The sequence below is a fragment of the Equus przewalskii genome, chromosome 5, assembly GCF_037783145.1.
Source record: "Equus przewalskii isolate Varuska chromosome 5, EquPr2, whole genome shotgun sequence".
NCBI lineage: Eukaryota > Metazoa > Chordata > Mammalia > Perissodactyla > Equidae > Equus > Equus przewalskii.
In genome coordinates, this window is record NC_091835.1 from 48,680,150 (window position 1) to 48,693,207 (window position 13,058).

Genomic DNA, 13,058 nt, shown 5'->3' on the forward strand with positions numbered 1-13,058 from the left:
TGTGGGATTAAGAAATAAAACAATTGTTTAAGTTATATGAAGGGAAGAGTTCAGAGCTCTGAATAAATATCAGGTGAGATGCTCAGGGACTAGGGTTTATCAGAGGAGTGAGTGCACGGCCTTCAGTTTACCACTCAACTGAGTACCGTTAGTCAGCATGGTAGTTTCACTCAGACAATTTTAAATTATCTTTATTCGTGGTCATATGCTGTTTTATTTATACCTCTAATGGACCATTGGTTAAAGACAGAAAGCATGAAGAGCACTGATGTTAGAATATAACCTAAGGGGAGCATAAAAAAAAAATAACGTTACAAATTTTCCTCAAGATTGCCTTCATCTGATCAGTAAGTTTTATGCATCTATTCAAAATTTTTACCTAGTACTTCATTTTGTGGTTACATGTTCCAAAACTAATTTTTGAAAAGGAATAATAGAATGAAGAATTGTATCTAGATGGGCTTCTTCATACTCAGAGAAATATCTGCAAGTAATGAGAGAAACTCCATTCTCTTATTTCCTCAATTTCAAAGAAAACTCAAACATTACAAAACTAAGTTTAGTAATTTTTTAAAACTTATAAAAATTTTTGTGTGAAAATGCCAAACATTATGATATCTTCTTTTTCTTAATACCTTAACAAGTACAGTAGTTAAACACCAGACTACGTTTTAATAGATGACTCCCCAGAGCCACATACAATGAAATGTCACCTTTGAATTTCTTTCTTAACATGTCATGCTTTTTCTCACAACATTAATTTAAAATAAGGAGTGCACATCACATGTTAAATAGCGTGATATACATGACTAAAGATTTGCCTTCATACTTAATATTACCAAATATCATAATTAAATAAAGTTTATAACTGTCTACAAACAGATTGATCTAAAATAAAACATTTTAGGTAACATCGTCTACAACATTTTCAAAAGATTATGCATTACTGTGAAAGAGAATTGTAAGTCAAAAGAGATTGGCAAACACTGGTCCAGTCAAGTTCTCATTTGGCAAACACGGAAATGGCAAACAGTCCATATGCACACGAAACACGTTGTAAAGCACTTACACACATCATTTTGACTAAAAACCAAAGTACTCACAGAAGTCCATGATTCTCGGCCAGAGCATACCTCAGTTGTCTCCTTCTTGCTTACCTATCTTTCTACCTATTCATTTTATATAGCATTCCCAGCCAGAAATGCATCTTGTTAAAGGAGAGCTTTCATAAAGTATTCATTTATTTGATCTGCTCCTTTAGGCATCCGTATTGTTCTAGTAACTTCTATTGCAGTATAAGTTCAAGCATAGAGAAAAGTTGCAAGAATTATATGGAATTTCCATATGGTCTTTATTCAGATTCACCAATTGGTTACATTTTGCATCATTTGCTTTCTCATTCTCTCTCTCTCATTTTCTTTGTATATATGTACTCTTTTCCCCTCAGAACTGCTTGAATAAGTTTGATATACTGTGGTCCTTAATTACTAAACATTTCTGTGTCTATTTCCTAAAAGCAAATTATATAATCAAAATACAATCATCAAAGTCTGACAATTCAACACTGATTCAATATTATTATCTAAATCATGGTCTATCTTCAAATTGTGTCAATTGTCCTAATAATGTCTTTTGTATCTTTTATTTTTTTTAATGGTTCAGGACGCAGTTCAGCACCATACATTGCATTTAGTTTTCTCTTTATTTTTTTTCACGTTACTCAGCTTTTTTTTTTTTTTTTTTTTTGTCTTGCATTTCTTGACCTGGAAATTTTTTAAGAGTGTAAGTAGTTTTGTAAAATATCCCTCAATATGAGTTTACCTGGTGTTTCTTCATGGTTAGGTTTTGGTTACACATTTTGTGCAGGAATACCACTGAAATGATGTTATGTTCTCCTCAGTGCGTGATATCTTGAGACACGTGATGTCCATTTGTTCCAATATTGGTAGTGTTACATGGTTAAAGTATATCTGCCAGTTTTTTCAATATAGTTATTTTCACTTTGTAATTAATAAATAATTTTTGTGGAGATACTGTGAGACTATATAAATATCCTGGTTCTCATCAGATTTTAATTCTTTAGTTTTAGCATCCATTGATGATTTTCTAACCCCGTTATTTGTGTTGTATTTATTAGTTGGCTTTCTACTATAAGAAAGAGCTTCCAGAAGCCGGCCCAGTGGTGCAGCAGTTAAGTGCGCATGTTCCACTTCGGTGGCCCAGGTTCGCTGGTTTGGATCCTGGGTGAGGACATGATACTACTTGGCAAGCCATGCTGTGGTAGGCGTCCCACATATAAAGCAGAGGAAGAGGGGCATGGATGTTAGCTCAGGGTCAGTCTTCCTCAGCAAAAAGAGGAGGATTGGCAGCAGTTAGCTCAGGGCTAATCTCCCTCAATAAAAAGAAAGAAAGAAATAAAGAGCGAGCTTCCATTTATCTATATATTTATTTATTCATTTATGTCAGTATGGACACATGGATTTTTATTTTATTCAATGGCTTATAATCTATTGCCTTCATTACTTGTATTCATGTTTAAATTTTCCAATAGAAGCCCCTTCAAGCTGGTTCCTACATCTTTCTGATATGCCCCCATGCCCAGCAGAAACCCTTTCAAACTGGTTCCTATTACCTTTTGATATGTCCCCACCATTGCTTGGGCACTTCCTTACTTTCTGGCTCTTGAAGATGTCACATGCTCATTTTTCACTTTTCCTGGCACAGCTCTCAAATTAACCCCTTCTCCAAGAAACCCTGGTTCCTTTAGTGGAAAATTATATTTAGAAACTAAGATAGAGATAGAAATAGAGATAGAGATATATAAATATGTACACCCAGGAAATACATGTGTGTATCAACAAATATAAATAGAAAATACAAATACAGGTAAATGTCTAGATATTAAAAACAGATTCGTACTCACACCTCCAACTCCAATCCAACACGATCTTCCACTATGACTGACACTGATCTGTATTGAAATAATCCTTTTTTTCTGTTGAAAAACAATTTTTCCTCTCTGTTATCAACTTCAGATAACTTTTTATCTTGAGTTCTTATATGAAGAGGATTTTATGTTTCCACAATATTTTTGACTCCCAAACTTAAATACATTGTCTTATTATCTTTGGATGAATTTGTCAATAAATTCATGACTTTTCTTAATTCAATGATTTAAAGTAAACTTCTAAAAGAGCTTGTCACCTTTTTAATTATTATCCAGGGATGGCAGCGTCTCTATTTTCAGTTGCCTTGTGACTTGCTCAAGGCTATTTGTTCTGGGCACTCTTTGTCCTCCGGTCAATTGCCTCTGTGTTCTCTACTAAGCTGAAGCATTGGCACAGTCTTTATTGTACTTGTTGTTGTTGTTTTGTTTTCTTTTTTGTATTTGTTTTGTTTTGTAATTTTTTATATTTTCCTATTTGCTTTTTCTAGGTTAGCTTCTAGATTGGGTCCAAGACAAACACTCTCCCTCCATTTAGCAGAAACAGAGACTCTGTTATAATTCTCCCTACCACTATCAAACACCCTCCCCAGAGACAGCAATTGATGGTTTTGCAGCTTAACTCTTTCTCACTTATTAGTGAGGTTGGCTACACACATTTGTACAAGTCTTTACATGTTCACCTGAATATTCTTTGTATGAGGAAGGATATGTGGGCTCCATTAAAGAAAGCAAAGTTAATCAAAATGTGAAGAAATGTTGAGGTAAGAGGAAGTTAAGAGAATATGTGTGCAATGACTACCACATTCTCATTAAGAAACTCAAGTTTGTCAGCAGAAAGCAAATTAGTTAGGGACATGCTGGAAGACCCCAGTAGAAGGAAAGAAGTTAAAAATAGTCACAATGGAGCTCAAAATAAGAAGGTAAATGGAAGTGAGTAAAGGATTGGTGAATAGCATTAATTGCTAGATTGACGCAGCTTAGATAACATGAATTTGTAAAGAAGATCATCAATATCATGTGATTTATACCAGAAACATTCAACAGAAAGAGAAAAGGAGGAAGATATATAGATGTATATGTTTTCCTAGAATTGGGAATTAGCAATGGGTGAATGGAGTAAAGGAATCTAAGAGGACAGTAAGTAGAGAATTCAAATTATGGACCATGAAGGCAAGTTTGAATACAGAAGGAAAGGAAGAATGAAGAAAGTGACAGACTAAAACCACAGGGAGGGTCATGTTATGAGTAATCTGATACAGATGAAAAGTTGATTAATTGAAAAGGTTAGGGAGAGAGCCAAATAAAACATTATTGTTAGAGAAAAAAATATTCAGATGCATTTCCTGGTGGAAGACAACATACGAGGAGTAATTCTTTGAGGTGACAAGGCCACAGCGCAACCAGATACGTGTGTTGTTGATATGAGAGTGGAAGTGAGAGTAACTGAAATGGAAGAGTACTCAGAAAGGCAATGCCAAGGTTTGAATAGTTGATGCACAGGATATGAAATTTACCCAGGCTAAGCAAAAAAGGTTTCAAATGCATTGTTCTTAAAAATTTCTGAGACATTCTATAATAGCATTTAGTAAGATTGTGAGTTCTTCTGTCATTGTTTTAAAATTCCCATGGCCAAGATTTTAACACAATTTATATCTGCTTTCCCCTCCCCTCTCCTGACACACCCCTTACATATAAAGTTTATTGAAGGTTTAACATTCAGCAAGGGTTAAGATAGCATGCTTCTAGAATGTCTCTTGGAAGCTTAGAAAAGTGATAGCTCACACTAAGTAAAATAGAAATTCCAGAACTTCCATGGGAGATGGTAGGAGAAGGGATCAAAAAGCTCAAAGAAGTGAGCATGCTAGAGTAGATATATCGCATAATGCCAAAAGCCCCACCAGTAGTCTGTGTTTCATTGGAGAGTCCAGAGGAAATGCCATTTGCCAAAGCAACGTGAATTCATTGGCAGGCATTGTTGAGAAACTCAGGGATGGCTTCCCTCTGTAGGCCAGGGATAACACTAAGAGATGTTATTGTAGAACAGGGCTCTCTGAGAGCCGAGGGGATGATAAGATCACAAAAAAATAGAGGCCAGCTGGTAGCATTTAAATATCATAAGTAAAGTGGGTACAATTATTGCAATGAGCATCAGGGTGGGATCTGAACTGCAGAAAGGTATGAGTACAGTTAATAGACCATGACAACCCTAGGTCAAAGATAGAAGGGTCACCAACCTACACAATCAAAAGAAATCAAGGATGGATTATCGGGAGGCTGAGAGCAGTATAAAATGTTGCAATATCTTGTTCAGTTTCCCAATCTGAGCCATTTTTTAGATTGGAAACCATTGACTGGAGGAGAGTCCAGGTCCCCAAGAGGAAGGGCACAGGACATCTTGACAAGTATATATGGTTTCCCCCAGTCCTTCCTCAAAGAGCTGTCTGACCATTTACTAGGGTAATCATACACAGAGGAAAGGGATATACCCAAACCTTTCAAGGACTTGTGTACACAAAGTCTGAGTTGACATTGATACCTAGAGACCACAATAGCATTGCAAACTTCCTGTTATTAGTGTAGGGCCATATATGGACAGATAATAAATGGAATCCTAGTCGAAGTCTAGCTTACAGTGGGTCCACTGGCCCACAGACATACTCATTATCTTTTTTTATGGTCCTTAATAACTAAAATGGACATTCTTGATAGATGGTAGAAACCCCATGTTTTTTTCTTGGTTTGTGGGTCAGGAACTATCATAGTGATCTATAGAGAACAGTAGAGATTAATGCTACCATAAAAGGCAAAAAAATGCAGGATTCCTTTCCTATCACCCATTTAACACACCACTCTGGCCCTTGCAATAAATAGACAAATTCTGGAGGACAACAGTAGATTATTCTAGCAGTAACCACCAGGAACCAGTAACAATTTGCAATTGCTGTGCAACATGTGGTATCTTTTCTAGGGAAGAATAACATGGTCTCAGGTGCATGTTATGCATGTATGCTATGTAACCTTTGATCTGTAAAATGTATTCTTTTTCTATCTTCATCAAAAGAAGAATCAGAGTTGTTCATATTTATATGGGAGGAAAAATAGTAAACATTAACCAAGATAGCTATGATGGGAAAAGACAATGTGTGACGGTTATGGCCAGCCTCGGTATGCGAATCACATAGAGACCGCCTAGGTTTGTAAAGCAAAGCCATGCTATGTGTAGCTATCACTCCCTGGAAATGATGGAATGACTGTGTAGGGCACAACAAGGGACCATGTGGCCAGAGCTCCCCGTGATAAGCAGAGTTCTGTCAGACTCACCAAGTCAGAGATGAGGTAGGTGCTGAGAAATCTGTCATAAGATATACGTGATATATTCAGCATCAGGCACAAGCAGTTTCAGAGGGCACAAGTAAGCTGCATGAGCAGGTAGACCAGACTCCACATCATCCACCAGTCTTGCATCTGCATCTCTTTTTCAGATCATATCTACAGCACCAAGAAAGCTCCTTACTGTCAGCTGACAGGGAAGTCAGAAGAAGAATGAGGTTGGTTTACAGAGGAGTGAGCTCAATATCTGGACGCAAGCTAAAAATGAATTGCTGCTGCACTATAGCCCCACTCAGGGGTGGCCTGAAAGACAGAGATGGTAGACAATCCTCCCATTAGCAGAGCTTCAGGAGGTGCAGTCTCTGCATTATAAATATGTTGACATCTGTATCTCCAACCAGATTATAATCACTTTGAGGGAAGATATAACATTTTACTCACTGTTCTTCTCTACAACAGAGCTTCCCAAATTGTGTGCCACTTATTTAGTGAAAGAGTTAAAGGTGTAGTGAGATACTATTAGCCCAACCAAAAGACAACCAGTCTGGGCCTGGAGTAGCCAAAGCCCCTAGATCGGTCACCTCCAGGTGAGAGCAACCACTTTTCTTTACCCTGGTATGAGACACAAATAGCTATTTTTCTATGTGTGCTATAGGAAAAGCTCTAAAGCACCTTGAAAAGTATTGTTCTATTAATAAATAATAAATGTTCTTTGAATAAATGAATGAACAATAATATTCTTTCTATTAATTAATTAATCAAGTAATTATCACTTTAAAATCAGGGATTGCTAAACAAATATTCTAAGTTCAAAATATCCATACAGGTCACTGTTAATGACACATTTTCTTGGAGTTTGGGATGCAGAAATTAAATAAGCTGCCATAAAATGCCTTAATTATGACATTAAAACATAGGAAAATTGATTGTGGAAATTATATAAAAACAACCTGCTTGAATAACATGTAAAAAAGCACTATTAGCTAACTCTTTTCTTTCTTGAGTATACCAAAGTCCAACCAATATGAATATGTCAGATGGTAATAAACAGAAATTTGTCTAAGAAAAATTGTCCAACACGTTTCTTCTGGTCAGGAGAAAATCATGTTTCCTTGGGGCTGATGAAAACATTTCAAGTCGAGTTATGACACGAACTAATTTCTATGTTTTATTTTATCTGCATCTGAATCTTTGGTGATCTGATTCTTCCTTCAACAAAGCCAGAAATCAGAAAATATAATGAAAGGTAAAGAATAAACTATGAATCATCTCCTATATCTGGTGCTAGAGAGCTTTCTCCTCATCTTATTTTGTTTTTGCAACACTCATTCCAATGCAAATAAGGTGGATAAAAATATCAAGCACAGGGGCTGGCCCCGTGGCCGAGTGATTAAGTTCGCGCGCTCCGCTGCAGGCGGCCCAGTGTTTCGTTGGTTCGAATCCTGGGCGCGGACATGGCACTGCTCGTCAGACCACGCTGAGGCAGCGTCCCACATGCCACAACTAGAAGGACCCACAACGAAGAATACACAACTATGTACCGGGGGGGCTTTGGGGAGAAAAAGGAAAAAATAAAATCTTAAAAAAAAAAAAATCAAGCACATTCCTTAGCTTAGAGATCTACCACCAAGGAGAGGAGACATTGTTAAAAAGCTTTAATGAGCAGTCTTCTTTGTTTAATCCTGTCTCTTCTTCCTCCTAAGTAATCCTTGAATCAATTCAGTTTTTCTCATCTCCTTTGCCACCATGCTAATCCAATTTGCCATTTGTCTCATGTCATCTCAATGTTGTCATCTTTATTTGCTGAGGGAAATAGCTCTTTCTCTTTTATTTGATTGCATACTTCTTCCCACCCTTCTTCTATGTATATTTGCTCAATAAATATGTATTATATACCTAATATATACCGAACAGTCTTCTAGATGCTTGGAGGATAGGTACATTTAGGTGACATAGTTTCCATCTGTGAGGACTGTGACCTAATAAATATCTACAGCAGTAGCTGTAATTCAGAGCTAACGTCATGCCACTGCATGGACTAAGGGATAAGACTGTAGGTTCTGAAGCCAGACTGCCTTGATTCCAATTCTGGGGTACAACTTTCTAGCTATGTGGCCTTGGGAATATTATCCAACCTCAGTTTCCTTATCAAAAAGTTTACTTAATAAGAGTACCCACCTCAGCGGTTTGCTGTGAGAATCAAATTAGTTAATATGTGCAAAGATCTCCACATTATGCCTGGAGCATAGGAAGTACCCAATAAATATTGATTACTATTATTAAGGGAGAAAAAGATTACTTCCGACTTAGGGAAATCAGAGAAGGTTTCGTGAATTAGACAGCACTCAAGCTGAACTTGAAAAGTAGAGTTTAGGCAGAGTGAGAGGAGAAGAGAGTAAAAGAGCAAAGGTCTAGCATGAAATAAACAGGGGTCCTTAAGAAGCTCTTTATTTTCAAGTGGGCACAAGAGACCGGGTCAAAACCTCAAGTTGGGCAATTGGTAATGAGTGAGACTAAATGCTTGAGGATTCCTTCTCCTTTTGGTCTTTTTCTCACCCTCTCCTCTCCTGCTGTTTCTAACCTGATGTTTTCTTTGTGTGCAAAAAGACAGGGATGAGTTGGATGATTACATTATTTTCCAGATGGGGAAACTGAAACCAATGGGGAATGTCCTAATACCCCACTTTGCTGGCTATTAAAACCAATGTGGACTATCTCCAGAAAGGCTATTGAACATAAGAGAAAGAAAAGCATGCTCTTAAAGGGCCCATACACAAATTCACCCATTCTGGAAACCAACACAAATAACCAGAAAGAAATGTGCATCATCCTTTGGCAAAGGAGATTCATTTGATAAGCTCTGAGCACATCTCAGAGAGGCAGGAGGTGCCTGGGCCCACCTCCCCAGGGACTGAGAAGCTGGTGGCAGCCATTATGGTGACCTAATACAATTGTGCTAACACCGACACTGGCAGACACCATTGGAGGTCTTCCCCTGGCCAGCAGAGAGGTTTGCCCCACCCACTAGAGCACTAATTTAATCCAGTTCAGCTGGGGCAGGCAGCCTGCCCTAGGGACTGGCCCCACCCACAAGGAAGCCCACAGGGAACTTGTAGGACAATGTAGGTGGGGTGTGTGGGATGTCTGCAGCTTCAGTGAGGAGGGGCGTGCACACAGGGCAGGACTGCATTGACCAGGTGTGTGAGCCTGTGGGCAGCGGGGCTTGTTGGCTGCAGCTGGTTTGTGCCACTGGCCTTCTCAAACAGCAGCATAGCGGATCTGCCTCACCTTCCAATACCTGAAACGATTATGTGCTGCCACACTGGGAGCCAGCCCTACCCAGCTGCACTCCTGAGAGAGCTGACAATAGACTTGCAGGCCTAAGTCCTACAGCAATTGTGAGCCTCGGAGCCTAACAACCAGCCATGCTGGGGGCCTAACTCACTTAGCAGCAAAACAGCAGCAGGTGTGTGCTATTAGACCTTGCAGCCAATTGTGCTAGGGCTCCTCCTGCCCAATAAAGTGACTAAAGTGACCATAGCAGCTGCATGCAGCTGAGCGTTACATCCAGCTGACAAGGGGGATAGCCTAGCCTACCTCTGCACCTGCAGCAAGAGCAACCCCACCACAACAGAAAGGCACACGTAGCCCACACAGGTGACATGCCTGGAATATTTGGAACTAGTGATGAGAAGGAAGTACATTGCTTACATAAGCCCACATCACCAAGATCAGGAGATGTAGCTGATCTACCTAATACATAGATTTAAGCAGAGAGAAATAGGCAAAAAGAGACAATAATGGACTATGTCCCAAATAAGGGAACAGGACAAATCCTCAGAAAAAGAACTAAATGAAAAAAAGATAAACAATCTACTTGATAAAAAGTACAAACTAATAGTCATAAGGATGCTCACTGAAAATCACCCAAGCTGAACAGACAGAAGAAAAAGGATTTTAAAAGAACAAGGACAGTCTAAGGGACCTTTGGGACAACATCAAGTATGCTAACATCCATATGGTAGGTGTCCCAGAAGGAGAAGAGAGACAAAGGGGCAGAAAATCTATTTGAAGAAATAAGCTGAAAACTTTCCTAACCTAAGGAAGGAAACACACACAGCTACAAGAAGCACAAAGAGCACCAAACAAGATGAACCCAAAGAGGCTCACACCAAGAAACGTCATATTAAAAATGTCAAGAATTAAAGATACAGAGAGAATCCTAAAAGCTGCAAGAGAAAGGCAACAGGTTACATACAAAGGAAACCCCATAAGGCTATAAGCTGACTTCTCAGCAGAAATCTTACAGGCTAGAAGAGAGCGGCACAATATATTCAAAGTCTTGAAAGGAAAATACCTACAGTCAAGAATACTCTACCTGGCAAGGTTATCATTCAGAATGGAAAGTGAGACAAAGAGTTTTCCAGACAAGCAAAAACAAAAGGAGTATATCACCAATAAACTGGCCATACAAGAAATGTTAAAGGGACTTATTTAAGTGGAAAAGAAAAGGCCACAAATAGGAATAAGAAAGTTATCAAGGGAAAAAAATCACTGGTAAATGCAAATAAACAGTACAGGTAGCAGATAAATCACCTATGAAGCTAATATGAAGGTCAAAAGACAAAAGTACTAAAATTATCTATTTCCATGGCAAGAGGGTAATGGATAACCATCATAAGAGGTTAACATTCCATCCAAAAACCTTAGAATACACATTCTTTTCGAATGCATATGGAACATTCTCCAGGATAGATCACATATTAGGCCACAAAACAAGTCTCAATAAATTTAAGAAGATTGAAATAACACCAAGCATCTTATCTGACCACAGCAGTATGAAACTAAAAATTGACTGCAAGAAGAAAAATGGAAAAGCCATAAATACGTGGAGATTAAACAAAATACTACTGACCAAGTATTGGTTCTGCAAAGAAATAAAAAAATACCTGGAGACAAATGAAAATGAAACTATGACATGCCAAAGTTTATGGGATATAGCAAAAACGATGCTAAGATGGAAGTTTAGAGCAGTGCAGGCCTACCGAAAGGAACATGAAAAATCTCAAATAAACAATCTAACAGTGCACCTAAAGGAGCCAGAAAAAGAACAAACAAGCCAAAAATCAATTGAAGGAAGGAAATAAAAAATCAGAATGAAAATAAATAAAATAGAGACTAAAAAAAATAGAAAAAAGTCAATGAAACTAAGAATTGGTTCTTTTAAAAGATAAATGAAATTGACAAACCTTTAGCTGAACTCACCAAGAAAAAAAGACAGAAGGCTCAAATATATAAAATCAGAAACAAAAGAGGAGAAATTACAATGGACACTTCAGAAATACAAAGGATTATAAGACAATACTACAAAAGTCTATACACCAACAAATTGGATAATCTAGAAGAAATAGATAAATTCTTAGAATCATACAACCTTCCAGAACTGAATCAAGAAGAAAGAGAATTTGAATTGATCAATCACCAGTAAGGATATTAAAACAGTAATCAAAAACAAAAATCCAGGACCAGAAACAAAAGTCCAGGACCAGACAGCTTCTCTGATGAATTCTACCAAACATTCAAGGAAGACTTACTACCTATCCTTCTCAAACTCTTCCAAAAAACCAAAGAGGAAGGGAAGCTTCCTAACTCACTCTGTGAGGCCAACATTACCCTGATACCAAAACCAGACAAAGACAACATAATAAAAGAAAATTACAGGCCAATATCACTGATGAACATAGATGCACAAATCCTCAACAAATACTAGCATATCAAATACAACAGTACATTAGAAAGATCATATGCCATGATCAAGTGGGATTTATTCCAGTGATGCAGGGATGGTTTAACATCGTAGATCAGTGTGATACACCACATTAACAAAATGAAGAATAAAAATCACATGATCATCTCAATAGATGCAGAGAAAGCATTCAAAAAGATACAGCATCCATTTATGATAAAAAAAAAAAACAACCCTCTGGATAAAATGGGTATAGAAAGAAAGTACTTCAACATAATAAAGTCCATATATAACAAACCCATAGCCAATATCATATTCAATGATGAAAACTTGAAAGCTACCCCTTTAAGGATAGGAATCAGAGAAGGATGCTCACTTTTGCCACTCTTATTTAACACGGTATTGGAAGTCCTAACCAAGCAATCAGGCAAGAAAAAGAAATAAAAGGGATCCAAATTTGAAAGGAAGAAATAAAACGGTCACTATTTGCAGATGACATGATTTTATATATAGAAAACCCTAAAGAATCCACAAAAAAATGTTAGAAATAATAAATGAGGGGCCGGCTCTGTGGATGAGTGGTTAAGTTCACACGCTCCGCTGCGGCAGCCCAGGGTTCGGATCCTGGGTGCAGACATGGCACAGCTCGTCAGGCCACGTTGAGGCGGCGTCCCACATCCCACAACTAGAAGGACCTGCAACTAAGATATACAACTATGTATGGGGGGGTTTGGGGAGATAAAGCAGAAAAAAAAAAGATTGGCAACAGTTGTTAGCTCAGGTGCCAATCTTTAAAAAAAAAGAAAAGAAAAGAAATAATAAATGAACACAGTAAAGTTGCAGGAAACAAAATCAACATACAAAATTAGTTGTGTTTCTATACACTAACAATGAAGTAGCAGAAAGAAAAATTAAGAATACAATCTCATTTATAATCACAACAAAAAGAATAAAATACCTAGGAATAAATTTAGCCAAAAAGGTAAAAGACCTGTACACTGAAAACTATAAAACATTGTTGAAAGAAATTGAAGA

General features: G+C 37.7%; 1 protein-coding gene across 48 annotated transcripts in view; it reads right to left on the reverse strand.

Annotated features, from left to right (window-relative positions):
• SLCO1A2 (solute carrier organic anion transporter family member 1A2) overlaps positions 1-13,058 on the reverse strand; it is a 118,272-nt gene that overhangs the window by 51,659 nt on the left and 53,555 nt on the right. For 6 of the 48 annotated variants that reach the window (XM_070620765.1, XM_070620766.1, XM_070620758.1 and 3 more), the window contains one exon: positions 6,269-6,467. The exons of 39 other annotated variants lie outside the window; for them this stretch is intronic. The gene's annotated coding sequence lies outside the window, so the exon portion shown is untranslated. Of the gene's footprint in view, positions 1-2,923; positions 4,480-6,268; positions 6,468-13,058 lie in introns of those variants that run through there. 3 more of the 48 variants (XM_070620767.1, XM_070620775.1, XM_070620796.1) reach the window with 3 other exon arrangements.